The sequence below is a fragment of the Hyla sarda genome, chromosome 2 (genome assembly GCF_029499605.1).
Source record: "Hyla sarda isolate aHylSar1 chromosome 2, aHylSar1.hap1, whole genome shotgun sequence".
Lineage (NCBI taxonomy): Eukaryota > Metazoa > Chordata > Amphibia > Anura > Hylidae > Hyla > Hyla sarda.
The window spans coordinates 103,875,376-103,901,897 of record NC_079190.1 but is presented as its reverse complement, the minus strand read 5'-3'; the positions used below and the strand labels follow the sequence as shown (position 1 = coordinate 103,901,897).

General features: G+C 42.4%; 1 protein-coding gene and 1 long non-coding RNA gene across 3 annotated transcripts in view; one reads left to right on the top strand and one right to left on the bottom strand.

Moving 5' to 3' along the window:
- The window catches only part of HDAC7 (histone deacetylase 7), a 449,830-nt gene extending 435,942 nt beyond the window's left edge, over positions 1–13,888 (bottom strand). For both annotated transcript variants that reach the window (XM_056562750.1, XM_056562749.1), the window contains exon 1: positions 13,417–13,888. The gene's annotated coding sequence lies outside the window, so the exon portion shown is untranslated. The remainder of the gene's footprint in view (positions 1–13,416) is intronic.
- Positions 13,362–26,216, top strand: LOC130358861 (uncharacterized). Its single transcript, XR_008889669.1, has 5 exons — positions 13,362–13,421; positions 14,130–14,394; positions 25,541–25,638; positions 25,716–25,862; positions 26,101–26,216. It is a non-coding gene; the product is annotated as an uncharacterized LOC130358861 (long non-coding RNA).
- Positions 26,217–26,522: the final 306 nt, after the last annotated feature.

The window sequence follows — 26,522 nt, the reverse complement described above, 5'->3', positions numbered from 1 at the left end:
AGAAAAAGTTTAGTCTCAAGGGGCGACACGCCTTCTTTACCCTGAGAACTGTGAACTTATGGAACCGTCTACCTCAGGAACTGGTCACAGCAGGAAAAATGAACAGCTTTAAAACAGGATTAGATACATTCCTGGAACAAAATAACATTAACGCTTATGAAGAAATATAAAATCCCATCCCTTCCCCAATATCGCACCACACCCCTACCCCTTAATTCCCTGGTTGAACTTGATGGACATATGTCTTTTTTCGACCGTACTAACTATGTAACTATGTAACTATATGATGATATCCTAAAATGAATCTGTTTATTAGGATATGCTGTAAATCTTTTTTTTAAAGACCACCTCTTTAAAAGGACCATCCTCTTATCCAGATCAGAGTTTGTGTGAGACATTTTTATTATTTCTCAACCTATACTGATCAGCCATTAATATTTTGCTGGGAAACTATAAAAATATAATAAGACATACTCACCAATCTTGGTCCCCCACATTTCTAGGTATGATGTCTTCCTGTCCCCTGCTCATCACTGTTCTCTCTACTTCCAAGATTGTCTTGTCTTAATAATGACTCCTACTCACTGACTGAGGGGGGACACCACTGCAGCCATTAGTTGGCTGAGCGTGCAGTACCTGCTAAGACAAGTTCATCTCAAAAATAGGAAGAAGAGGGATGAGCGGGGACCCAGATAGGTGAGTATGTTTTTTTTTTTTTTTTTTATAGCACCCTCAGCCAAAAATTGTATATGCTTAGACAACCTTTTTAACTTTTTCAGCAATTTGGGTTGCAATAGTTCTTCCAAGGCATCAGACCAGACAAGCTTGTTTTCAATCAATGCACAAATGAATGAGCCTTGACTGCCCATGATTCTATCACTGGTTCACCAGTTGTTCTCCCTCCTTGAACCAAATTTTGTAGGTACAAAGCAAAGCATAAGAACTAAGAACACACCAGAAGGCCTGAAATTTGACACAGTTATCTAACTAATAGAATTTGCCTGTTGTCAAAGTCACTCAGATCCTTACACTTCCCCCTTTTTCTTCAAGTACGAATTATTAATTTGCTGAGTAATATACCACAACCCTTGATCTGTGCTATTATAACAACATAATTAGTGTTATTACTTGTCAGTAGTTTTAACGTTCTAGTTGGTTGAAATAGATTAGATAAAAATGTGACCAACTTGAGTGTACAAATGTTCTCACTTCCCCCAATTTGTTCTAATCTCTTTAAAGTATAATACACCCTAATCTCAGACACTGACCACAGATGAAAGCTTTTCCCTGGTCAGGGAATAAATCAGAATACATCTGTAATATCTACACTCCATTTGGTTAATGCTCAAGAGGTCTGAAGCCCTCAGACAGTGGCATAACTACAGTCTTATTTGACCCAGGCCACGGTTTGTACCTGTGTCCACCCCCTCGCGATAGGCCATCAATATTTGATCAGCTGTTTGAAAGAAGCTGCTGTTCTTGGGCCTCTTCATGGCACAACATTGTACTTTTAGTAGAAGCTAAGCTTGATATTGCAGATTTGTCATGTTCACTTAAATAATATCCTTAAGGATTGCAGAAATCTGACAGCTTCATTGGTGCCTTGGGACATGTATACATAGAGGTTCCAATTATGAAGCTTGATGAAAATTTGCAAAACACAGTGACCCATAAAACCAATCAGCATTTAGGTCTGCTCCATCTAGTGCGAGGAAGACTGATGAAAGGAAGAGTCTGATTGACTGCTATGGACTAAGGCATCATAGATTAGGGTATCACATTGACTTTTAGTCATTGTAATAAGCAAGCCTTGCAGAATCAATTACTTTATAATGTGTATCCATTTAGGTCATTTAGCCTTAATATGAAAGCATTGTGAATACATACACAAGTAATTTATCACTAGTCAGGAATTAAACATACACATATACTCCACTGCTGAGTTTTCCTTTAACAAATATAATTGTTACCACTTGTAGTCAAAAGCCATACAGAGAAGCCGGATCAGACCTTGGTTGTCTTTCAAACAATTCTAGAAACCTCATTCATCAGCAGTTTGTGTGGAATGAGTTATTGCTAAAATCATTGTATCATAATTAATCTTGTGCTAGAATCAGGAAAGCTAAACAAATATGAGAAATAGACATGTACAGTAAATACAAGAGCAAACAAAGACAGCCATTTACTGGAAACCAACATGGCGACTACAGACTGATCAGCTCAAAATAGAAGAGACCAGTTTATGCCACGTTCACATCACGATGCCGCCTTCCATTCCACAAATCTCAAAATGAGCTGACGACACATGAATGCACATAAACACACAGGGCCCTCCAACTTTAATGACCTGAACATAGTAAATAAGCGTCTATTGACACTTTTTTAAATTTTTCAAGTGTATGCCTGGCCTTGGAGAAGAAAGATTGGCAAACCACTCATTTTGTGTCGGAGCCCGATCACATATACATGTGTCTGTGCATAATCTGAATTATGCATGAGGTAAGAGGAATACAAAGGTAAAGTTGTGGTTCCATGTACGTATGGTCCCTGTTATAACTTTTCACATAATGAAGCTTTGAAGGGCTATTCCGACTGAATATATCTTATCCCCTATCCTAAGGATAGGGGATAATATGTCTGATCGTAGGGGCCCACCACTAGGACCCACTGCGATCTCCGTGCAGCACCCGCATTCTACGCAGGGCTGCATCTCCAGTTTCGGAAACCTCTTTGTTTCTGGGACTGGAGACATGACATCATGCCACGTTCCCTCCTGACATCACACCATGCCCCTTCCATTCCTTCCAAACGTCACACCCCCTCCCATGAACATGAATGGGGGGGAGTGGCGTGACGTTCACATTGGTTTTAACAAAGGTTGCTTATTGTGGCTACAGGTTAAACTTCTGAGCAGCGGGTGTCATAATTTGCCTGTAACCTATATTGGAAAACACCTTTTGTGTGTATTTGAAAAACAGTAACTGAAATTGACCTATATTGTACATGAAAAAGTCTCTGGACAAGGTGTTGATTCTTTGAGCTTAAATCAGAATTGCATTGGACAGACTTGGATGTGGAGTCTAAGGATAATATCCCTAGGTTGTGGTTCCCTAAATTATTAGTTGCTGCCGGGATGACAGGACAGACACTGATGTGTCAAGACTAGAGTACGGACTTGGCATGGAATGAGGAGATAGTAGGAGGTATAGACACATGGCAGGAAGATGTGGACAGGACTTGCAAGTATAAACACAAGACTAGCAGGTACAGATACAAAATTGAAAAACATCAAGTATCAGACCTTGTATTTAGAAGGGCTAATGAAAAGTAGAGTCAAGGAGCAGGCCAGATCAGAACCAGAAGGCAACTTGAAACAGGATAGCTTAAAGGGGTACTCCGTGACACCCAAATTAGCTTTGTTACTGATTGGTGTACAGGACTGTCCAGCAGACTTTAGAGTGCTCCTATGCAAAATTTTAGTTATAGCCAAATTGGTAGTTACGCGTCATTGGAAATCAGAGGCCCCCCCACAGGTGAATGAACTGATTTCCTCACTTAACACGGCATGTAAATATGAAATAATTATAGCCATGAATGAGGGAACATCATTAGTCAAAGTCAACCGGCTGTGGTACAGATGGAAGACCTCTGCCTAATTTTGTGATTAGGGCAACATTGGTTAGCAGGATGTATGCGAATTGAGGCTAATGACTGTGAATAGCAACAACTAGAATAGCTTATTAGTATGTGGGAGGAACTTCTGCTATGTTCAATTTCCATAGTGATCTTTTCATTGTCAACCAGTCTGCTTATAATCGCTGTATTTCTGGTCTAATTGCAAATGTACCTGGAAATGGTCTTGAGTTATTGTTTCCATTTTGATACCTGTGGTATTGTAAATCTTTAATAAAAATTGAATGATGAAAAAAAAAAAAAGGGGTACTCCGCGCCTAGACATCTTATCCTCTATCCAAAGCATAGAGGATAAGATGTCTGATTGCGGGGGTCCCGCTGCTGGGACCCCTGTGAACTCGGCTGCGGCACCCTAGACATCCGGTGCACGGAGCAAACTTCACTTTGTGCCAGATGACTGGTGATGCGGGGCGGAGCCTCGTGAGGTCATGCCCCCGCTCATGATGTTACGGCCATGCCCCCTCAATGCAAGTCTATGGGAGGGGGCGTGGCGGAGGTCACTCCCCCTCCCATAGACTTGCATTAAGGGGGCGTGGCTGTGGCATCACGAGTGGAGCACGGCTGTGACATTACGAGCCTCCAGCGCTGCACCCGACGCTCTAAACGAACACCAGGTGCAGCAGGGAGATCGTGGGGGTCCCCATCGGTGGGACCTTAGCGATCAGACATCTTATCCCCTATCCTATGGATAGGGGATAAGATGTATAGGGGCGGAGTACCCCTTTAAGGCAGAAGTCACTATGTACTATAGCTGGGCAGAACCATTATAGTGGATATACTGTGTTGACACTCAGGTAGACTGGGAACAGTAAGGTTTATATTGCAGAACTTGATAACCCATTAGGAAAAACTGCATAGAACCAGGAGTACAGAGTCAAGTAGAGTAACTATTGCCTTTCTTGTGTAATAGGGTGTGGCAGAAACAGAATAGATGGAATGGAATAGGCCACCAGGATCAAATGGCTTATGACGACCACTTTGCAGGACCTCACCATACAGCCACATTAAAGGAGCTGCCTATGCAATAAAACAACCATTATAATATATTGCTTACCTCGTACAGATCATGAGCTACAGTCATTGCTTTAGCCTTAGAGCTGCATTCAGAATTATGTAAGCTTCAGAACTGCACTTTAAGAATATATAACAAAAGAAAGGAAGGAGCTACTCAAAGAATATAAAAAAAAATACAATGTCTAAATACATGTAAAATTCATATTGGGCCAAAACACATTTTGGGTGTTGGGGTGGAAGCATCCCGGGACTCCCTACTCCCCCTTACTGCCAATTGTAGTCTGCATTGCTGTCACAGCTCTATGTATTTACCTTGTGTATTATATGGAATTTTCTGTAGTATATGGAATTTTCTGCACTCTGCACTTTAATAATGTACTGTATACTGGCTAGTTAATCATTAGTAACTCTACATATGGCTCATTATACATAGATTTGGCTATTGTACATGCACTTTATGCCTTCTTATACTGCCCAGTACACTTACCAGTGACTCTGCATATTACTTACTTTCTCTTTATGCATTTTAGCCATCAGACCCATTATTGTGTTTGCACCTTTCATCATTCTTTATTGCACAGTAGATCCTAGTCCCGGGTATGCTGCCTTTTTCTGATGTCCATTTCCCTCCTTTTTAATGAATGTTATATGTATTTTGTAATCTAATAAAGACATTGGACCTCATTTACTAAGATTGGAGTGTAGGTTTATTTGTGGGTTTTAATTCCCTACAATTTATTTTCCACTGTATTTACTAAGGTTTCCCTACATTTTCCACGTTCCCTACATTTTGCTTTTTTTTACACATTTTCTGATCTGTCTGGTTTTCCTCAGCTCAAATCCAACACATTTTCTGTGGAAACCTTAGTAAATATGTTGGGTTTTTGTGAAAATGTCAGGAACGCGCCCCTTTTCCCGACGGCCATGCCCCTTTTTCGGGTTTTCTTAGCAAAATGGAGAGTTAGTCGGGGTTTTTTCAATTCTGGCGCAAATTCTGGCGTAAAATCTGGCGCAGTCAGAATTTCTGGTGCAATGATACAGAATCTGGCGCACAACCTGATAAACCATGTCGGGCTTGCAATAGTAAAGGAGGGCCATTGTTATTTATTATATTCTTTGAGTAGCTCCATCGTTTCTTTTGGTATATATTCTATTGTTAGGAGTGTACATTGGCTCATACCGTTCCTGTACTGGATGGCTTATTCAGTTACTTTTCCATCCAGTATGTTTTTTTTTTGTTATATGGCAAGTACTATACGCTATACTATTTCATTATATGGTTATATATATAACATATGATGAGTACACAGCAAGAGATAGCCCTATGTTCCCCCTTCCCTAAAGGAGTTTTTTTGTACATGCTGCTGTGTTTAGTTTCGTCCAACTATAGTATAGAAGTCACAGATTTGCCTGACAGTGAGTTTGTCGCCTGTTTTCAATGAAGACATGCAGAACTGTGAATCCAGCCCTGCGCTATAACACTTGCTATAACTAAGGACCAGCACAAAATAAGTAATGCAATTTACATTGTTACTCAACTTTATAGATTAATTCTAAACTCATAAATGGTATTCAAAGTTGGACGGGTGCTTACATTTTTTGGCTTTTCCACATGTTCCTCTAGCCACTCAAAATACTTTATATGTCGCTGACTTAAAAAAAAAAAAGGAAAAAAATCAATTTAAGCTGAACTGTATGCTTTTTAAATGGCCTGTATAAAAGGTAAACGGAAATTTGTAAATTGTCTAATAAAGATTTACTATGCCCGCAATGGAGAATACGTTCCCATATGATGTACGAACTTCTCAAAGGGGAAGAAATGAGCTGCATGTAAGAATCCTTGTTGGGATTAGAGATGAAATGTGTTATTATATAACTTTCACCAGTGGCTTGCAGGAGTAGAAAGAATGCACACAGCATGGCCTTGAGGTAAGTTGTGGCCCCTTGCAGTGTTTGCTGCAGTTCTCAAGCCCATCTGGTTTGCATTAAAAGTTTGAGTGATATAGACCCCTGTAAAGAAGTGAACGGGGAACTGGATCATGTAGTTAAGAAACCTCAGGGGAATCTCAGATTCGGGGAAAAGATTTGTCCAGAGGAGCAAAATACTTGACTTTTCTATTTTTATGATTAAATAAATCATATTATACTCTGTACAGTAACTATTCCTTCAGTGGTAAAGAATATAGAGGTAAACAGATGGAGGGCAGCTTTACCGTCACGTCACTCAAGTCAAAACCTATTGCATAGAATTCATTCACAATAAAGGGGTAATTGTAAAAACACAAACATTGCTTACATGTCCAGAACTAGAGAGCTGCTTTTAGGATGGATCAGTAGCTTAGATAGTAATCACCAAAGAATAGAAAGAACAGCTCATGAGTTTTAGAAGTTTTTAGTTTTTCCTGTAATGGGATTAGATGGTGTTGTGCTGAGCAAAGCAGTGCAAACAATGCAGTGTCCAGTGTAAAATAAATGTATCTTCAGGGCTTACACATAGTCAAGTGATTTGGATTGTAGATGTGTTATACATGTCAAAAGCTTTGAGACCCCCATTGATCTCCATGCAGTTGCACTAGACAGGCTCCATAGACTTTTATTAAAGGGGTACTCTGGCCCTAAGACACCGTGATCTCCCTGCTGAACCCGGCATTTGTTTAGAGCATTGGGTGCAGTGCTGGAGGCTTGTGACATTACGGCCACGCCCTGCTCGTGCCATCACAGCCACACCCCCTCAATGCAAGTCTACGATAGGGGGTGTGGTGGCCGTCACACCCCCTCCCATAGACTTGCATTGAGGGGGCGAGGCCGTGACGTCACGAGCGGGGCGTGACCGTAACATCACAAGCCTACCTCCCGCAGCGCCAGTCATCCGGCACGGAGCCAAGTTCGCTCCATGCACCAGATGTCTGGGGTGCCTCAGCCTAGATGATGAGGGTCCCCAATGGCGGGACCCCCGCGATCAGATATCCTAACCCGTATTCTTTGGATAGGGGATAAGATGTCTAGGGGTGGAGTACCCCTTAAAAGCATATTTAGTTCAAGTGGACCGAGATCGCAGCAAGCTGGAAAGTGAAGTGCACAGCTGCGTGCTTCTTCCAGCTTATTTTAATGATTGGTGGGGTTCCCAGCATTGAGACCCTGACCGATCAAAAACATTTACCATGTCTCTGTGTTATGTCAAAAGTTTATTAAATGACAGGGACACTTTAAGTGCACAACATAAAGTTTGTAAACAGTTTTACCACAACACAGAAAACAATCTGTCTTCTGATCTCACTGGACATTTTCTGGATTACTGACCATAGTAATATTGGTCATCGGGATCACAGACAGTGAGACCTGTATTTCCCATATTAAAATGAAAACTAGACCATGGATTGTACAAGTGTTTTTATTACAGACTCCGCCTCGGTGACATAAGTATTGTCTGCTTCCTCAGCAAATATGAGTCAGAGATGCTTAAGAGTAACAGTCCTGGGTAATGACGCTCTTATGTGTCTCATGCCAGAGGACTAGCAAGACATTTCCACTAACATTAGGTACCTCACCTCACTTTCCTTCAAGAAAAACAGAATTGTATCCTAGAAAAAAAACACTGTTGAAATAAACTCAAGAGCGAGAACTGCAGACTACATCCACTACATCAGCATCTTCTATATACAACTCTGCGTATATTAGAGGACACAGCATTTGACAGTTAAAGGGGTACTCCGGTGCAAAACTATTTTTTTTAATCAACTGGTGCCAGAAAGTAAAACAGATTTGTAATATATTTCTATAAAAAAAAAATCGGAATCCTTCTAGGATTTATCAGCTGCTGTATACTCCACAGGAAGTTCTTTTCTTTTTTAATTAGTTTTCTGTTTGACCACAGTGCTCTCTGCTGACACCTCTGTCCATGTCAGGAACTGTCCAGAGCAGGAGAGGTTTGCTATGGGGATTTGCTCCTGCTCTGGACAGTTCCTGACATGGACAGAGGTGTCAGCAGAGAGCACTGTGGTCAGACACTGTCCATCTCCTGGCAACTCTAAGCAGTTTACACGTGTCGAATTTCAAATACATTTTGGAAAAATCTGTGCCATTTTAGGATGCAGCTTCATAAAGAAATTTAAGGGGATTCTAGTGTGAAATTCAGTAGTGTGAACAAGGCCTTTCTAGTCATTTAAAAGCATGCTGGTGAATTAGTCCTCACTCAGGGCCTGGAACATTAATGACTCATTTTTTTTGGCTTTACCAATCTGTTTTAGGACAGACACTTTCAGGGTTTTCCCATAGGTTGTTATGGAAAAGCCAGACATTTGCTGATTTGGTAGATCTGGGCCATCTGAAGACATAAAATGCATGCATTCTACATTTTACATCATCGACATCAGTGTTGATACATTATTTAACATCTTAGGGTAATAACCCATTGGGACCAATTCATCAAAACCTGTGCAGAGGAAAAGTGGAGCAGTTGCCCATAGCAACCAGTGTGCTTTTTTGATTTTTAAGAGGCCCTTTAAAAATGTGATTGGATTGCGATTTGATTGGTTGCTATGGGCAACTGCTCCACTTTTCCTCTGCACAGGTTCTGATAAATCTTCCCCCTAAGATAACCGAGGAGGGTTTTTTGAAGTCTATGGGAAATAGGGTTGCCACCTTTCTTGCAAAAAAATACCGGCAATGCTAATTTGCATAATTAACTATATATGCGTAACATCACATGATACACATATGCGGGGACATTTTTTTTCCTATTCTGACTTTTTTATTTCTCCTTATACAGGCCTGAACGAAGGCTCATTTTTTGCGCCCCGATCTGTAGTTTTGAACAGTACCGTTTTTGTTTTGATGTGACTTTTTGATCACTTTTTTTTAATTAAATTCGGGAGTTAGTTACTTACTACAACTTCCAGCATGCCCTGATATAGCCTGTCGCTCAACAGCTGCCCCAAACAAAAACTAAAACTCCCAGCATGTTGGGCTATATAGTAGTATATAGTATATAGGTCAATGTTTTCCAACCAGGGGTGCCTCCAGCTGTTGGAAAACTACAACTCCAGCATGCCCGGACAGCCAACGGCTGTCCGGGCATGCTGAGAGTTGTAGTTTTCCAACAGCTGGAGGCTCGCTGGTTGGAAAACACTGGTATAGTATATGAAGCAACATTCCGGGAGTTGGAAGATTGGTTGGATAAATACTGGCCATTGCATTGCCTTTATTTATAAGAAATACCAGCAGGATGGCAAAAATACCGGCTGTGCCGGTAAAATACTGGCCAGGTGGCAACTCTAATGGGAAACCATATTGAAGCTATGTCAGAGATGTATACCAGAAAGATCTCCTAATGTACATTTCTAACGGATGGCTGCAAAGTATTCCACTGTTAGGCTAGGTTCACACTGTGGAATCTCCGGGCAGAAAATTTCCGCCCGGAGATTCCGAGTGCGGCCAGCGCCGACTGAATAAGTCAGCGCTAGGACCACGCGGACAATGCAGTCTCCAATAGACTGCAATGTTTTCCGCGAGTATTTCCGCCCGAAGAATGAGCAACACCATTCTTCGGGCGAAAATTTTTAAGCGGATTTCCGTTTACGAATTCCGAAGTGTAAATTTGTGAACGGAAACCCATTCACTGTACTATACATTTTAGTAAGCGGAATTTCTGCCTGCAATTTCAAAGCTGAATTGCAGGCGGAAATTCCATAGTGTGAAACTAGCCTTTAAAGGGGTACTACCGTGAAAAACTTTTTTTTTAAATCAACTGGAGCCAGAAAGTTAAACAGATTTGTAAATCAACCTGTATTAAAAAAATCTTAATCCTTCCGGTACTTTTTAGGGGCTGTATACTAAAGAGAAATCCAAAAAGAAATGCATTTCCTGTGATGTCCTGACCACAGTGCTCTCTGCTGACCTCTGCTGTCCATTTTAGGAACTGTCCAGAGAAGCATATGTTTGCTATGGGGATTTTCTCCAGTTCCTAAAATGGACAGCAGAGGTCAGCAGAGAGCACTGTGGTCATGACATCACAGGAAATACATTTCTTTTTTTGATTTCTCTTTAGTATACAGCCCCTAAAAAGTACTGGAAGGATTACATTTTTTTTAATAGAAGTGATTTACAAATCTGTTTAACTTTCTGGCACCAGTTGATTTAAAAAAATATGTTTTCCACGGTAGTACCCCTTTAAGGCATACCATAGGACATGTCCTCATTCCAAAAATATATTGTGCAGCAAACTAAGCTTTCATATACAGTGGTTAAACTGCAAATGGACACTCATTTGGTGCATGCTGGAAGCATTGAGACCTATGGGCACGTCTTTGGTATATGTTTACCAATACTACCAAAACATAGCTCTAATGTGTGTAAAACTGACATGCGAACATAGCCTATGATTCCCCATGATATGTCAATGAGCTCTGTCTTATCTGTGGTTCTTCATAGGACTACAGGTAAAATTACTTTATTATTTTAACTCAGAAATACCACATTATTTAGACATCAGATCTATGCATCATGTCCTCTGCACAATATCTATATAATAGTATCCAAGAATAAAAGGTTAATTATTGTGCTGTGGAACCAACTTCAGGCTATGTTTACACGCTGTTATTTCAGCTGGATTGCTATAGGTTAAAACAGTATTTTTTTTTTTTTACTCAAAACATTTAAAAGTACAGCTGTATTTTTAGCATTTTTTTTGCTTTTCTACAGTTTCTTGGGCCAAAGTTCTTTGCGGAAAGTCCGATTATGGGCATCACTTAGAACAATGTTCACACAATGGAATTTCCGAACGGAATGCAGCAGAAAAAATTCTGCTGGAATTCTGTTTTCAATGGGATTCTGCAGTGCCATGCACATGGTGGAATTTCCTTGGCAAAAACATCTGCCGTGGAAATTCCAATTCTGGTCCTCGCAGAAAGAACTGACGTGTCAATTCTTTCACCGGAATCCTCTTGGAAATGCATTTCCGTCTATGGAGATGGCGCATTTCTGAGCTATCCTAGCGCCGGCAGCCTGCGGAATGTCCAAAGGGGAATTTACCGGCCAGACATTCCGCCATATGAAAATAGCCTTTGAGGAGAGAAGACATAGAGAGAGATTTATTATTGTTGTCTTTGGAACGTGAGCTTTGAAGTCATTTTTTTTTCTTTTTTTAGCTTTGGTTTTGCTTGTGTGGGAAACATTCATCATACTATCAAGTACGATAGGGGTGGATAAATTTGTCGCACAGAGGCGAAAAAAAAATTCACTTTAGAACACCATTTTGTATGATTCCACCTCTCCTCTGTGACTTTTTGAAAGTGCTCTCCAAAGGCAGTTTGGTTAGCCAGGTCTGACCTGGCTTAGGTCTGGCACTTTTTAGAAGGGTTTCGCAACTTTTTTGCTTAATGCCTTTGTGCGACATTCACACTTCATATATTCCTCACCACTGCAAAGTAGTAACTAAAAGTTGCTTAGGTAAGGGTGTTTGGTACTTTCTGAGTACCCACAATAGTTCCAAAAAAGTGCTTAGGAGCATATGCGTAATTTTATGCGCCCGGCGTAAGCAAAAAAAAAAAAAAAGCTCAAAATGCAAGAATAACGCTCCCCCATAATCTGTACAGTGCTCTGGAATATATTGATGCTTTATAAATAACAGGCAATAACATTGGGCTTTACCCATGACAAATGACAATCTTTTCATAGGAAAGTAATACAGTCATTTAGAGCATACTAGTGGTTTAGACATCACTCAGACAGAGGTAGCAATAAAATCAGTATATTTTGGCTTTTACATTAAGGTGGTGACTTCATCTCAACATAGTAGAGTTATATTAGTCCAGTGTTTGTTTGCTTCCAGCTGTTGCAAAACTACAACTCCCAGCATGGGAGTTGTAGTTTTGAAACAGCTGGAGGCACACTGGTTGGGGAACACTGCATTAGACACTTAACTGTTGTTTGTTTTACGCTGTGATACCTGCAGTCCTATAGACATCCACAGACAGCAAATGGTAAAATGAACAAATTGATCTCTGCTAAGATAACATCACCTATTGCATCTAACATATTTTTAGTATTTTGAAACATTGCATTAGCAGGACAGCAACATGTCTATTTGGCGTCTCCTGTATCACTTGCATAAACACACAGTCACAATCTTAGTTCCCCTAGACATCATCCCTCTATATTTAGCCTTTAGCGCATACTGATTTTACCAGCTAGCGAATAGAAAAAAATTCCACAGGCTGATTTTTCCTAGAAAGCATTTGCAGGTTAAAATAAATAAATAATTAATAATAAAAAAAAATATAAAAAAAATAATGCAAGCTTATTTTAAAAAAAAATAAACAAATTCCTTTGAGAAAAGCCTCTTAGCTGAGGAATCTGAACTAAATTAACCTTTTTCTGCAGTGTTATGGGAACATATCCATTGAGCTGCAGAGAAGCTGGAAATGTGTATATACTGATAAGCACATTATCCAAACTTTTGGAGTATGATAAAGTCCCAGAGATATGGGTTGCATTTATAGATAGTGTAAAAAAAAAAAAAAAAAGGAGTGGGTTGTCATTTCTCGTCCACAGAAATTGGCCGGCGGACAAAGAATTTTTGGCTTATGCAAGAACACAACAAATATAACTGGAAATGACTCAAGGGGGGGAAATTGAATTCAGTGCACTTCGATATGATGAAGAGGAAAAGATAGAATGCTGGGCAAGTAGAGAAGATATGGAAAGACTCACCAGTGGTGGGTGTCTATTCGGGCAATTCCGACAGCTGGGAAACCATAGTGAGAGGATGTTGTTCTGCAGCAAAGTTCCTTAGAGACATCACAAGATCCACTCTATGCAGTCGGAGAGAGTGAGAGTAGCAGCAGCCACAAGAACGGAGAGTGAGAGGAGAGGAGGAAAGGGGAGGACCCATACAGGAGGGATCTATGGCTCCGTTCAATTGACAATAGAAGGAAATGCTTTACTTGCCCTTAACCCCAGTGCTACCAGAAGGGTCTGCAAAGATGTTCACCTAAAGCGAAAGATGAAAACAGTGTCAGGAATCAATTTCAGCAGCGGCTTTGAAGTCAGACCGCTGTATACATGATCACACATAACATGTAGATGGAGGCACGAGCAGTAGCAGCACACGTTGGCGGGATGTTATATGCCTGGTATTAATAAGTGATGGCTGTAAATCACATTATCTCCTGTGATACTTGAGACGTTTCCATTCATTGTATCCACATTTAAATGGGCACTGTCATAAAACAAAATTTTTTATATTTGATTCCTTATGCCAAATAAATAACTTTTATAATTGGCCTTTATAAAAAAAAAAAAAAAAAGAAAAAGTGTTAGTTTTCCTGCTGTATACTTCTGGCCACCAGGGATCTCCCTTTTTGGTCAGAACACGTTCAGTCTGGTCAAAATCTCAGATTTTGGTCTCCTGTTTGTAATGGCAGGGGACCTGAGGAGGAGCACTGAGCTTCATTGACAGCTGCAAAGAGCCTCACTGAAAGCTGCACAGACTAAAAGCAGAACAGAACCTCGCTGAAAGATAAACAGACTGAAAGCTGCTGCACAGAGCTTGAGGACTTCTATTCATCACAGCACTGCAACAATGTGAGGGCAGAAGTGGTCCCCCAGCAGGCTTCAGTGACATCATGCCTGCGGGGAAATGCCCACTTTCTTCTGCTGAGAGATTTCGCTATGTGAGCAAGAAGAAAGGTATGACACACAGCTTTTAAAAGCTCTGAAATTTTTTCTAAGGGTGGGAGGGGTGTTAGGAGTAGTTAGGGAACATAGCCTGAGTTCGTTTAGAAAGGTTTATTTAGTGTCAGGTCCTGTTTAATGGAATGTTCAGAAATTTCCATCTCACCGGGATCTTCCGCAAGGTAAATCGTATGCAAGGTAGTCTAAGGAAGATTGGATTGTGAATAGCTGCAGCAAATAAGGCTCGGTATTCTCTTAGGATTTTATAGTAGGATATGTTCATTATTTATTTCCTTACTGCTGTAGGAAATAATTTCTGCGCTAATCGACCAATTTTCAAGTCAGGTTAATGCGCTATAAAAGTTTTTACCATGTGGAATTGCAGCTCTCAGTATTACCTGGTAAGGGGAGGCTGGGAACTGTTTTACCTATTATCCCTGCAAATCTTACAAATGAACACAGCACAGCACTGAATGACAGGTTATTCCTTACTTCTCCATCCGGTCCAGACAGCCATGACTTCTTTCAGCTACAGTTCCTCTCTGCAGGGTTTACTGTTCAGATATCATTGGCTTTCCAATCAATATGCCATACTCTGTACCCTCTGAATACAACAACTTCTCACACTGTGTCCCATTGATATGGTGCTGCCACATACAGTGCTTCCTGAATATAATGCTGCAACATACTTAAAGGGGTACTCTGCCCCTAGACATCTTATAAGATGTCTGATCACGGGGGTCCCACTGCTGGGGACCCCTGCCATCTCCCTATTGCACCCGGAGTTCGATGTGGGGGCAGAGGCTCGTGATGTCACAGCCGCGCCCCGCTCGTGATGCACGGCCAAGCCCCCTCAATAGAAGTCTATGGGAGGGGGCATGATGTCACGACCGGGGCGTGACTGTGACATCACGAGCCTCTGCCCCACATCGCCAGTCATCCAGCACGGAGCGAAGTTCACTCCTTCCACAGCCGTGATCAGACATCTTATCCCCTATGCTTTGCATAGGAGATAAAATGTCTAGGGGCGGAGTACCCTTTTAATGAACAGTTTCACACACTGTGCCCCTTAACCCCTTAAGGACGGCAGGCGTATCCATACGCCCCCGTTTTAAAGTCCTTAAGGACAGAGGGCATATGGGTACGCCCGTGGGAATTTCGGTCCCTGCCACTAGCCGGTCGGGGACCGGACCGGGATGCCTGTTGAAATCATTCAGCAGGCATCCCAGGACATTGCCAAGGGGGTTCCTCCATCCGGTCAATTCAGACCGGTGATTGGCGATGAATCCGGGTAATACGCGTCTCCGGTGACCTGGAAAATAAGAGGCTCGGGGGTGTCCAAGAGGTGTCCTATCCCTGCTACTGGTTGGTCAGAAGCAACTGACCATTAGCAGATCGGGGGCGGGGGGTTTAAAGTTTGGTTGCCCCATTCTGCCCACCCACAGTAGTCCGGGCAGAACGGGGGAACCAACGGTGACCAATGGCGGAGGTCACCTACCATTGGCTGCGGCAGCAGGCGGCGATCACGTTTGGCAATGACGTGCGGCTGGCTCCTTGGTGCAGACTACGGAAGCTGGGGAGTTGCCTAGCAACATCTGGAGAGCTACAGTTTGGAGACCACTGTACAGTGGTCTCTAAACTGTAGCCCTCCAGATGTTGCAAAACTACAACTCCCAGCATGCCCAAACAGCTGTTTTCTGTTTGGGCATGCTGGGATTTGTAGTTTTGCAACAGATGGAGGGCTTTCTAAACAGTGGTTTCTAAACGTTGGCCCTCTAGATCTTGCAAAATTACAACTCCCAGCATGCCCAAACAGCTGTTTTCTGTGAATTGTAGTTTTGCAACATCTGGAGGGCCACAGTTTGGAGATCACTGTGCAGTGGCTTCTAAACCGTGGCCCTCTAAACCTTGCAAAACTACAACTCCCAGCATGCACGAACAGCAAACGGCTGTTTCGCCATGCTGGGAGTTGTAGTTGCGTACCTCCAGCTGTTGTATAACTACATCTCCCAGCATGCCCTTCGACGATCAGTACATGCTGGGAGTTGTAGTTTTGCAACAGCTGGGGACACACTGGTTGGAAAATACTGAGTTAGGTAACAGAACCTAACTGAAGGTTTTCCAACCAGTGTTCCTCCAGCTGTTGCAAAAGTACAACTCCCAGCATGCACGGTCTGTACAGGGTACATTAACATGGGCGGTGGTTTACAGTGAGTTTCCTGTTTCAAGTTTGAGCTGGTGGCAAATTTTCTGCCGCAGCTCAAACTCCTAGCAGAAAACTAACTGTAAACTCCCACCAGTGCGAATGTACTCTAAAAACACTACACTAACACATAATAAAGGGTAAAACACTACATATACACCCCCTTATACTGCCCCCACCCCCAATAAAAATGAAAAACGTATTGTACGGCAGTGTTTCCAAAACAAAGCCTCCAGCTGTTGCAAAACAACAACTCCTATCATTTCCAGACAGCCACTGACTGTCCAGGCATGCTGGAAGTTTAGCAACAGCTGGAGGAACCCTGTTTGGGAATCACTGGCGTAGAATACCCCTATGTCCACCAGCCTGTTAGTGTAAAAAAATTATTTTTATTTTCACAAGAGGTAAAAGGAAATAAAGACCCACAAAATTTGTAACGCAATTTCTCCTGAGTACGGAAATACCCCATATGTGGACGTAAAATGTTCTGGGGGGCACACAACAAGGCTTAGAAGTGAGGCCTAAATTGGTGATTTTCACATGGGTGGCTGATTTTACAGCAGTTCTGACATAAACACAAAAAAAGAAATACCCACTTGTGACCCAATTTTGGAAACTACACCCCTCACGGAACATAACAAGGGGTATAGTGAGCCTTAACACCCACAGGTGTTTGACAAATGTTTGTTAAAGTTTGATGGGAAAATGAAAAAAAAAATTTCTTAACTAAAATGTTGGTGTTACTCAAAATGTTTCACTTTCACAAGGGAAAATAGGGAAAAAAAAGCCCCCCAAAATTTGTACCCCCATTTCTTCTGAGTAAGACCATACCCCATATGTGGATGTAAAGTGCTCTGCGGGCAAACTACAAGGAGCGCCATTGGACTCCTGAGAGAAAATTTGTCCGGAATTGAAGGCCATGTGTGTTTACAAAGCCCCCAGAGTGCCAGAACAATGGACCCCACCCCCCCACATGTGACCCCATTTTGGAAACATCTGAATTTAGGGGGACCACATCTTTCAGATTCATCGAATCAGTTGCCATTTAAAGACTGGAAAACTGGAGAAAAAACAGACAAATGCCACCCATTTTTTCTGCATAAACCAAAGTTATGCAACTTTCTAATATACTTTGTATGACAGTTCCTCCCCCATTTAAAGATTTCTGTTTGCTGTCCAGGGTTGCTCTCCTGCCAGTTCTGCAAAGTTCAGCATGGAGAGAAAACTCACAAGATGACCAACGAGTTTCTTACATGAGCCATTCTATGATTCATTGGACTTGTGCACGGAACTCACTGAGGGTCGGTATGGTTGCCTCAGACACTGTACAGCACGTACAGCCTCTCTCCAGGCTAAACTTTGCAGAACTAGCCGGAGAGCAACGCTGCACTTGCGCTTTACATACCAAGGCTATTATTACATCCAAATCTCTAATACATTGAGGAAAATACAGGAGCAACACAAGTTCTTGATAGTTTGCTACATACAGTGTTATCAGTATCGGCAGAATGTAATGTGTTAGTTTGGAGTCCAAGTTATTTAGCTTCTAGAGGATTGCCTAAACTGACATCAATTTTTGCTGGCTTCTGAAGAAGCTGCTTCTGATAGTGAAACTCTTGTTAAAAATATGTGTTCCCTACAACCAGCCATCTAACAATCATGTCTAGGGATAAGATACTTAAAGCGTTACTCCAGTGGAAAAAAACATTTTCAAATCAAAAACAGATTTGTAAATGACTTCAATTTAAAAATCTTAAGCCTTATCAGTACTTATCAGCTGCTGTATACTACCAAGGAAGTTGTGTAGTTCTTTCCAGTCTGATCACAATGCTCTCTGACGACACCTCTGTCTGTGGCAGGAACTGTCCAGAACAGGAGAAGTTTGCTATGGGGATTTGCTTATGCTCTAGACAGTTGACAGTGGTGGCAGCAAAGATCATTGTGGTCAGACTTATGATAACGTCACAACTTCCTCTGAAGCATACAGCAGCTGATAAGTACTGGACGAATTAAGATTTTTAAAGAAAAGTAATTCAAAAATCTGTTTCTGGCACCAGTTGATGTGAAAAAAATTTTTCTACTTGTTTTCCACAGGGCGTACCTGTATGCCCTGCGCCCGGTCCCGGAGTTTAAAACGGGGTCACATCGGGTCGGTCCCGGCTGCTATTCATGGCCGGGACCCTGGGCTAATTTGGAACACAGAGCTCTCTGCTGACATCATGGCCACAGTGATCTCTGCTGACATCTCTGTCCATTTTAAGAACTGTCCAGAGTAGGAGAAAATCCCCATGGAAAACATATGCTGCTCTGGACAGTTCCTAAAATGGACAGAGATGTCAGCAGAAAGCACTGTGGTCATGATGTCAGCAGAGAGCTCTGTGTTCCAAAAAGAAAAGTATTTCCTCTGTAGTATTCAGCAGCTAATAAGTACTGGAAGGAGTAGGATTTTTTATTAGAAGTAATTTACAAATCTGTTTAACTTTCTGGCACCAGTTAATAAAAAAAAAAAAAAAAAAAAAGTTTTCCACCGGAGTACCCCTTTAACCCCTTGGGGACGGAGCCCATTATGACCCTAAGGACGGGAGCATTTTTTGTATATCTGACCACTGTCACTTTAAGCATTAATAACTCTGGGATGCTTTTACTTGTAAATTTGATTCCGAGATAGTTTTTTCGTGACATATTCTACTTTATGGTCCTGGTAAATTTTCGTTGATACTTGCATATTTTCTTGGTGAAAAATTCTAAAATTTGATGAAAATTCAGAAAATTTTACATTTTTCAAAATTTGAAACTCTCTGCTTGTAAGGAAAATAGACATTCCAAATAAATTATATATTGATTCCCATACACAATATGTCTACTTTATATTTGCATCATAAAGTTGACATGTTTTTTGGAAGACATCAGAGGGCTTCAAAGTTCACCAGCAATTTTCCAATTTTTCACATAATTTTCAAAATCAGAATTTTTCAGGGACCAGTTTTCAGCCCCCCAAAATTTGTAACCCAATTTCTCTCGAGTAAGGAAATACCTCATATGTGTATGTCAAGTGTTCGGCGGGCGCAGTAGAGGGCTCAGAAGGGAAGGAGCAACAATGGGATTTTAGAGAGTGAATTTTGCTGAAATGGTTTTTGGGGGGCATGTCACATTTAGAAAGCCCCTATGGTGCCAGAACAGCAGAAAACCCCACATGTCATACCATTTTGGAAACTACACCCCTCAAGACACGGCACGAGGGGTCCAGTGAGCCTTAACACCTGACAAGTGTTTGACGACTTTTCGTTAAAATCGGATGTGTAAATGAAAAAGAACATTTTTTCACTAAAGTGCAGTTTTTTCCCCAAATTTACCATTTTTACAAAGGGTTATGGGAGAGAATGCCCCCCAAAATTTGTAACCCCATCTCTTCTGAGTATGTAAATACCCCATGTTAGGACATAAAATGCTCTGTGGGCGAATTATAAAGCTCAAAAGAGAAGGAGTGCCATTGAGCATTTGGAAAGAGAATTCGTTTTTAATGGTAGTCAGGGGCCATGTGCGTTTACAAAGCCCCCCGTGGTACCAGAACAGTGGACCCCCCCACATGTGACCCCATTTTGGAAACTACACCCCTCACAGAATTTAATAAGGGGTGCAGTGAGTATTTACACCCCACTGGCGTTTGACAGATCTTTGGAACAGTGGGCTGGGCAAATGAAAAATAAAATTTTTCATTTTCACGGACCACTGTTCCAAAAATCTGTAAGACACCTGTGGGGCGTAAATGCTCACTGTACCCCTTAATACATTACATGAGGGGTATAGTTTCCAAAATGGGGTCACATGAGGGGGGGTCCATTGTTCTGGCACTATGGGGGCTTTGTAAACACACGTGGCCTTCAATTTCGGACACATTTTCTCTTAAAAATCCCAATGGCGCTCCTTCTCTTATGAGCATTGTAGTGTGCCAGCAGAGCACTTTACATTCACATATGGGGTATTTTCTTACTCAGAAGAAATGGGGTTACAAATTTTGGGGGGCTTTTTTCCTATTTTCCCTCGTGAAAATGAAAAATTTAGGGTAACACCAGCATTTTAGTGAAAACATATTTTTTTTCATTTTCCCATCCAAATGTAAAGAAAATTCGTCAAACACCTGTGGGTTGTTAAGGCTCACTATACCCCTTGTCACGTTTCGTGAGGGGTGTGGTTTCCAAAATAGGGTCACATGTGGATATTTATGTTTTTGCGTTTATGTCAAAACCGCTGTAAAATCAGCCACCCCTGTGCAAATCACCAATTTAGGCCTCAAATATACATAGTGCGCTCTCACTCCTGAGCCTTGTTGTGCGCCCGCAGAGCATTTTACGCCCACATATGGGATATTTCCGTATTCAGGAGAAATTGCGTTACAAATTTTGGGGGTCTTTTTTTCCTTTTACTGCTTGTGAAAATAAAATGTATGGGGCAACACCAGCATGTTAGTGTAAAATGTTTTATTTTTTTACACTAACAGGCTGGTTTAGCCCCCAACTTTTCCTTTTCATAAGGGTAAAAGGAGAAAAAGCCCCGCAAACTTTGTAGTGCAATTTCTCCCGAGTACGGAAATACCCCATATGTGGCCCTAAACTGTTTCCTTGAAATATGACAGGGCTCCGAAGTGAGAGAGTTCCATGCACATTTGAGGACTAAATTACGGATTGCATAGGAATGGACATAGGGGTATTCTACGCCAGTGATTCCCAAACAGGGTGCCTCCAGTCAGTGGCTGTCCAGAAATGCTGGGAGTTGTTGTTTTGCAACAGCTGGAGGCTACGTTTTGGAAACACTGCTGTACAATACGTTTTTCATTTTTATTGGGGGGACAGTGTAAGGGGGTGTATATGTAGTGCTTTACCCTTTATTATGTGTTAGTGTAGTGTAGTGTTTTTAGGGTACATTTGCACTGGCGTGTTACGGTGAGTTTCCCACTAGGAGTTTGCGCTGCGGCGAAAAATTTGCCGCAGCCCAAACTTGAAGCAGGAAACTTACTGTAAACCTGCCTGTGTGAATGTACCCTGTACATTCACATAAGGGGGGGGGGGCAAACCTCCAGCTGTTTCAAAACTATAAAACTACAACTCCCAGCATGTACTGACAGACCATGCATGCTGGGAGTTGTACTTTTGCAACAGCTGGAGGCACACTGGTTGGAAAACCTTCAGTCTGTTACCTAACTCAGTATTTTCCAACCAGTGTGCCTCCAGCTGTTGCAAAACTACAACTCCCAGCATGTACTGACAGACCGTGCATGCTGGGAGTTGTACTTTTGCAACAGCTGGAGGCACACTGGTTGGAAAAACTTCATTTAGGTTCTGTTACCTAAGTCAGTATTTTCCAACCAGTGTGCCTCCAGCTGTTGCAAAACTACAACTCCCAGCATGTAATGACAGACCGTAAATGCTGGGAGTTGTACTTTTGCAACAGCTGGAGGCACACTGGTTGGAAAACCTTCATTTAGGTTCTGTTACCTGACTCAGTATTTTCCAACCAGTGTGCCTCCAGCTGTTGCAAAACTACAACTCCCAGCATGTATTGATCGCCAAAGGGCATGCTGGGAGATGTAGTTATGCAACAGCTGTAGGTACACAACTACAACTCCCGGCATGCCGAGACAGCTGTTTGCTGTTTGGGCATGCTGAGATTTGCAGTTTTGCAACATCTGGAGGGCTACAGTTTATAGACCACTGCACAGTGATTTCCAAACTGTGACCCTCCAGATGTTGCAAAACTATAAATCCCAGCATGCCCAGACAGCAAAGAGCTGTTTGGGCATGCTAGGAGTTGTAGTTTTGCAATATCTGGAGGGATACAGTTTAGAGACCACTGTATAGTGGTCTCAAACTGAAGTCCTCCAGCTGTTGCAAAACTACATATTCCAGCATGCCCAAACAGCTGTCTGGGCATGCTGGGAGTTGTAGTTTTGCAACATCTGGAGGGCTACAGGTTAGAGACCATTGTAGCCCTCCAGATGTTGCTAGGCAACTTACCGGCTTCTGTAGGATCCAGGGAGCCGTCCTCTTCTTCCGCACATCATCGCCGCCCGCCGATCACCGTCGCCCGAAGCCTCCTGATCAGTAAGTGGATTTCGGCGCCGGTCCTCTGTCGTTTACCCGTTCTGCTTCGCCTATTGTGGGTGGGCAGAACGGGGAAAACGAAAGTTAACCCCACCGCCCCCGATCTGCTATTGGTGGTCGCGTCTAGACCACCAATAGCAGAGATAGGAGGGGTGGCACCTCTGCCACCTCACTCCTATCCCTTCAAGGGGATCGTAGGTGTCTTAGACAACCACGATCCCCCTTATATTCCGGGTCACCATAGACCCGTAATGACCCATAATCAGCGCAAATTGCAAGTGTGAATTCACTTGCGATTTGCGCCGGTTGCCGACATGGGGGGTCTGATGACCCCCCTGGGCATTTGCGCGGGGTGCCTGCTGATCGATATCAGCAGTCACCCCGGTCCCCGCCCGGCCCGTGGCGGGGACCGAAATTCACACGGGCGTATGGATACGCCCTTCGTCCTTAAGTACCAGGACGCAAGGGCGTATGCATACGCCCTTCGTCCCCAACAGGTTAAAGGTGTACTCCGGTTGATTTACTATTTTTTTTAAATCAACTAGTGCCAGAAAGTTAAACAGATTTTTAAATTACTTCTATTTAAAAATCTTAAATCTACCCGTACTTATCAGCTGCTGTATACTACAAACTTATTTTCTGTCTGATCACAGTACTCTCTGCTGACACTTCTGTCCATGTAAGGAACTGTCCAGAGCAGAAGTGTGGTGTCCCGGTACAAGACTTGGTCCTGTCCCTTTGTCTGTGGTCCCCTCAGCCAGAGTCCCTCCATGCTAGTAGGGCTCTCCTGGAGGGCTAACCCCTAGTTGCCTCTTAATGCTGTGTATTGAATGTATATATTTATATATTTAATATAGTATATCCAGGGCTCAAGTCCTGCAGGAACTCATGGGAACGGAGTTCCTGCACTTTTTCCACTGCAGGAAAGCAGGTACCATTAGCAGGAGTCCTGAAGGACTAGCCCTTAAAGGGTTACTCCGCCCCTAGATATGATATATCCCTATCCAAAGGATAGGGGATCAGATGTCTGATCGCGGGGGTCTCGGCTGCGGCACCCCAGACATCCGGTGAACGGAGCAAACTTCGCTCCATGCCGGATGACTGGTGATGCAAGGCAGAGGCTCGTGACATCACAGTAATGCCTCCTCAATGAAAGTCTATGGGAGGGGGCATGATGGCCGTCACGCCCCCTCCCATAGACTTAAATTGAGGGGCCGTGACCGTGAGTCATGAGCCTCTGTCACTGCACCCAACGCTCTAAACGAACACCGGGAGCAGCAGTGAGAACGTGGGGGTCCCCAGCAGCGGGACCGCCGGGATCAGACATCCCCTATCCTTTGGATAGGGTATAAGATGTCTAGCACCCCTTTAAGTGGAAATCTAGCGTGAGTTCCCACACTTCTTTTCCCAGCACTTGACCCCTGAGAATATCTATGTATAGGACCTTAGAGGTCATGTGCCTTTTAAATAAATTGTGTTATGCTAAGGGTCAAGGACCTTTGGGTCATGTGTAAAACAAAAAGAAAAACGGGCGCTCCCTTGTGAAGAACCAACGGGATCACAGGTGTGTGGGAGGGGAGGGAAAAAGTGAAGGCTCACCCTGCCAGGTTGTGTGCACTCCCACACAACCAAGATGTGCGTTTGATATAATGATCCCGGTCTGCAGCCTTCCCAGAAATAGCGGAGAGATATAAAGCGAACTTCGGAAGAGATGGGAATACCGGCGCTGACCAAGGAGAAGACAATAGAGCCAGGTGTGTAGCGAACAGATTTAATCCAATGCGACGCGTTTCACCGCGCCTGATGAAACCGCGCAAGCGCGGTGAAACGCGTCGCATTGGATTAAATCTGTTCGCTACACACCTGGCTCTATTGTCTTCTTCTTGGTCAGCGCCGGTATTCCCATCTCTTCCGAAGTTCGCTTTATATCTCTTTGGGTCATGTGACATACCCATAGTTCCTTGGGTCAGGACTGACAGGTTTGGAGAACCAATGAGCTTTGTTCCTGCCCCCTTAATATATAAGGGGCTGCTGCCACTAAATTCTCTCTCTTACCCTTGGTATATCAGAGAAAGCACATCTCAGCACTATTCTACAATTCAAGCTAGGCCTGAAGACTAAGGCTAGGTTCAGACTATGGAATTTCCGACAGAAATTCTGTTTTAAAATTTCCGTTCGAAATTCCGCTTGCTAAAAAGTACATGCGAGTCAATGGGATTTCCGTGCACCTGTTCATACTTCGGATTTTTTCACTCTGAATTTGTGTACCTAATTTCCGCTAGAAAATTTCCGCCTGAAGAAAGGAGGTGCTCTTTCTTCAGACAAATTTCCGCCGCAGAATCCTATTGACTTCAATGGGACTCTCATTTCCCGGCGGATTTTTTTTTGAACGCGGAACGTAGGCAGATTGCAAGCGGATTACATGCAGAAAATCTGTACGGATTTGAGTCAGAAATTTAAATAGGATCAGCCCACTGGTACTTGGACTAGCCCACATTCTTCCTTTTAAATACGCCCCTTATCCAGTTTGCAATCTCCATTTTCCTTTTTGGTCAAGGAGTTGTGCTTTTTCTTGTGGCTTGGTGTTTGGCTTCCTTTCAGCTTTTTCTCCACATTAATTTAATATAATGTCTGATCTGGCTTCTCCTGCAATCATTCCTGCCGAGGAACCACCAATTACGCACTTGCAACCCCCTGAGATGCGTGCTTTGATGAGCATTTTGGTGAATGTATTGCGTCTTAGCAGGCAGCGTCAGGTAATTTATTGTCAAACTTCTTTGTAAATTTAAAGGATGTTTTAATCAACTTTATATGTGTTGGACCAATGTGAAATTGGTTTCATTTTGTATGTTGTTTTTAGTTGGAGGCCAGGAGGCTTCGCCGCTATTGGGTTCACCCCATAAATCTGCTGCGTGACGACCGTGGTCATATTGGTCATCTTTATGCTGAGCTCAGATGGTATGTGTGTATATGTATCCTGTAAAATGTTTATGTGTTTGTTACATATTTTTTTTTTTTTTTAATTTCTATTGTAGTTTTCCGGATAAATTCTATAACTTTGTCCGTATGCCAATGGAGGCATTTGATAATCTTTTGGCCATTGTTGGACCACATCTTCAGCGTTCCCACACACATTTGCGCAAAACAATGTCACCAATGAAGCATCTGTTGATCACCTTGAGGTAAATCTAATATATTATTTGGATTCCTATGTGGAGTTTAATTATCAAACATTGTATTTTGTCTTCTTTAATTTTATGTTTTTTTATTTTATTTTATTAACTCATTAGAATGTAATCTAAATCTTCAAAGAATGTTGTAATATTTTCAAATATATTTGTTATGATTTAATAATGTTGACATAGTTTTATATGTGACCTTTGGTCATACAGCTGTTTAATTTATTTATTTATTTTTTAGATTTCTTGCGACTGGGAAGAGTTATGCCTCGTTACATTTGCAATTCCGTGTTGGCAAATCAACCATCAGCGGTATTGTGAAGGAAACATGCACCATGATTTGGCAGTACATGCAGCCAATTTCGTTGCCCAGTCCAAACCAGGAGAGATGGCTTCAGGCAGCATCAGGATTTCAGTCTGTTGCCCACTTTCCCAACTGCATAGGCGCTGTCGACGGTAAGCATATTCGTGTACAGCAGCCACTGGGATCAGGATTACGCTTCTACAATTATAAAAAGTATTTTTCAGTGGTCTGATGGCGGTGGCTGATGTTCAGTACAAGTTTATTGCTATTGAAGTTGGCGCCTATGGCAGTGTAGGGGACTCACGGGTGCTGATGTCTTCAGAATTTGTCCGTCATGTCCTTCAAAATCAAGTCACTCT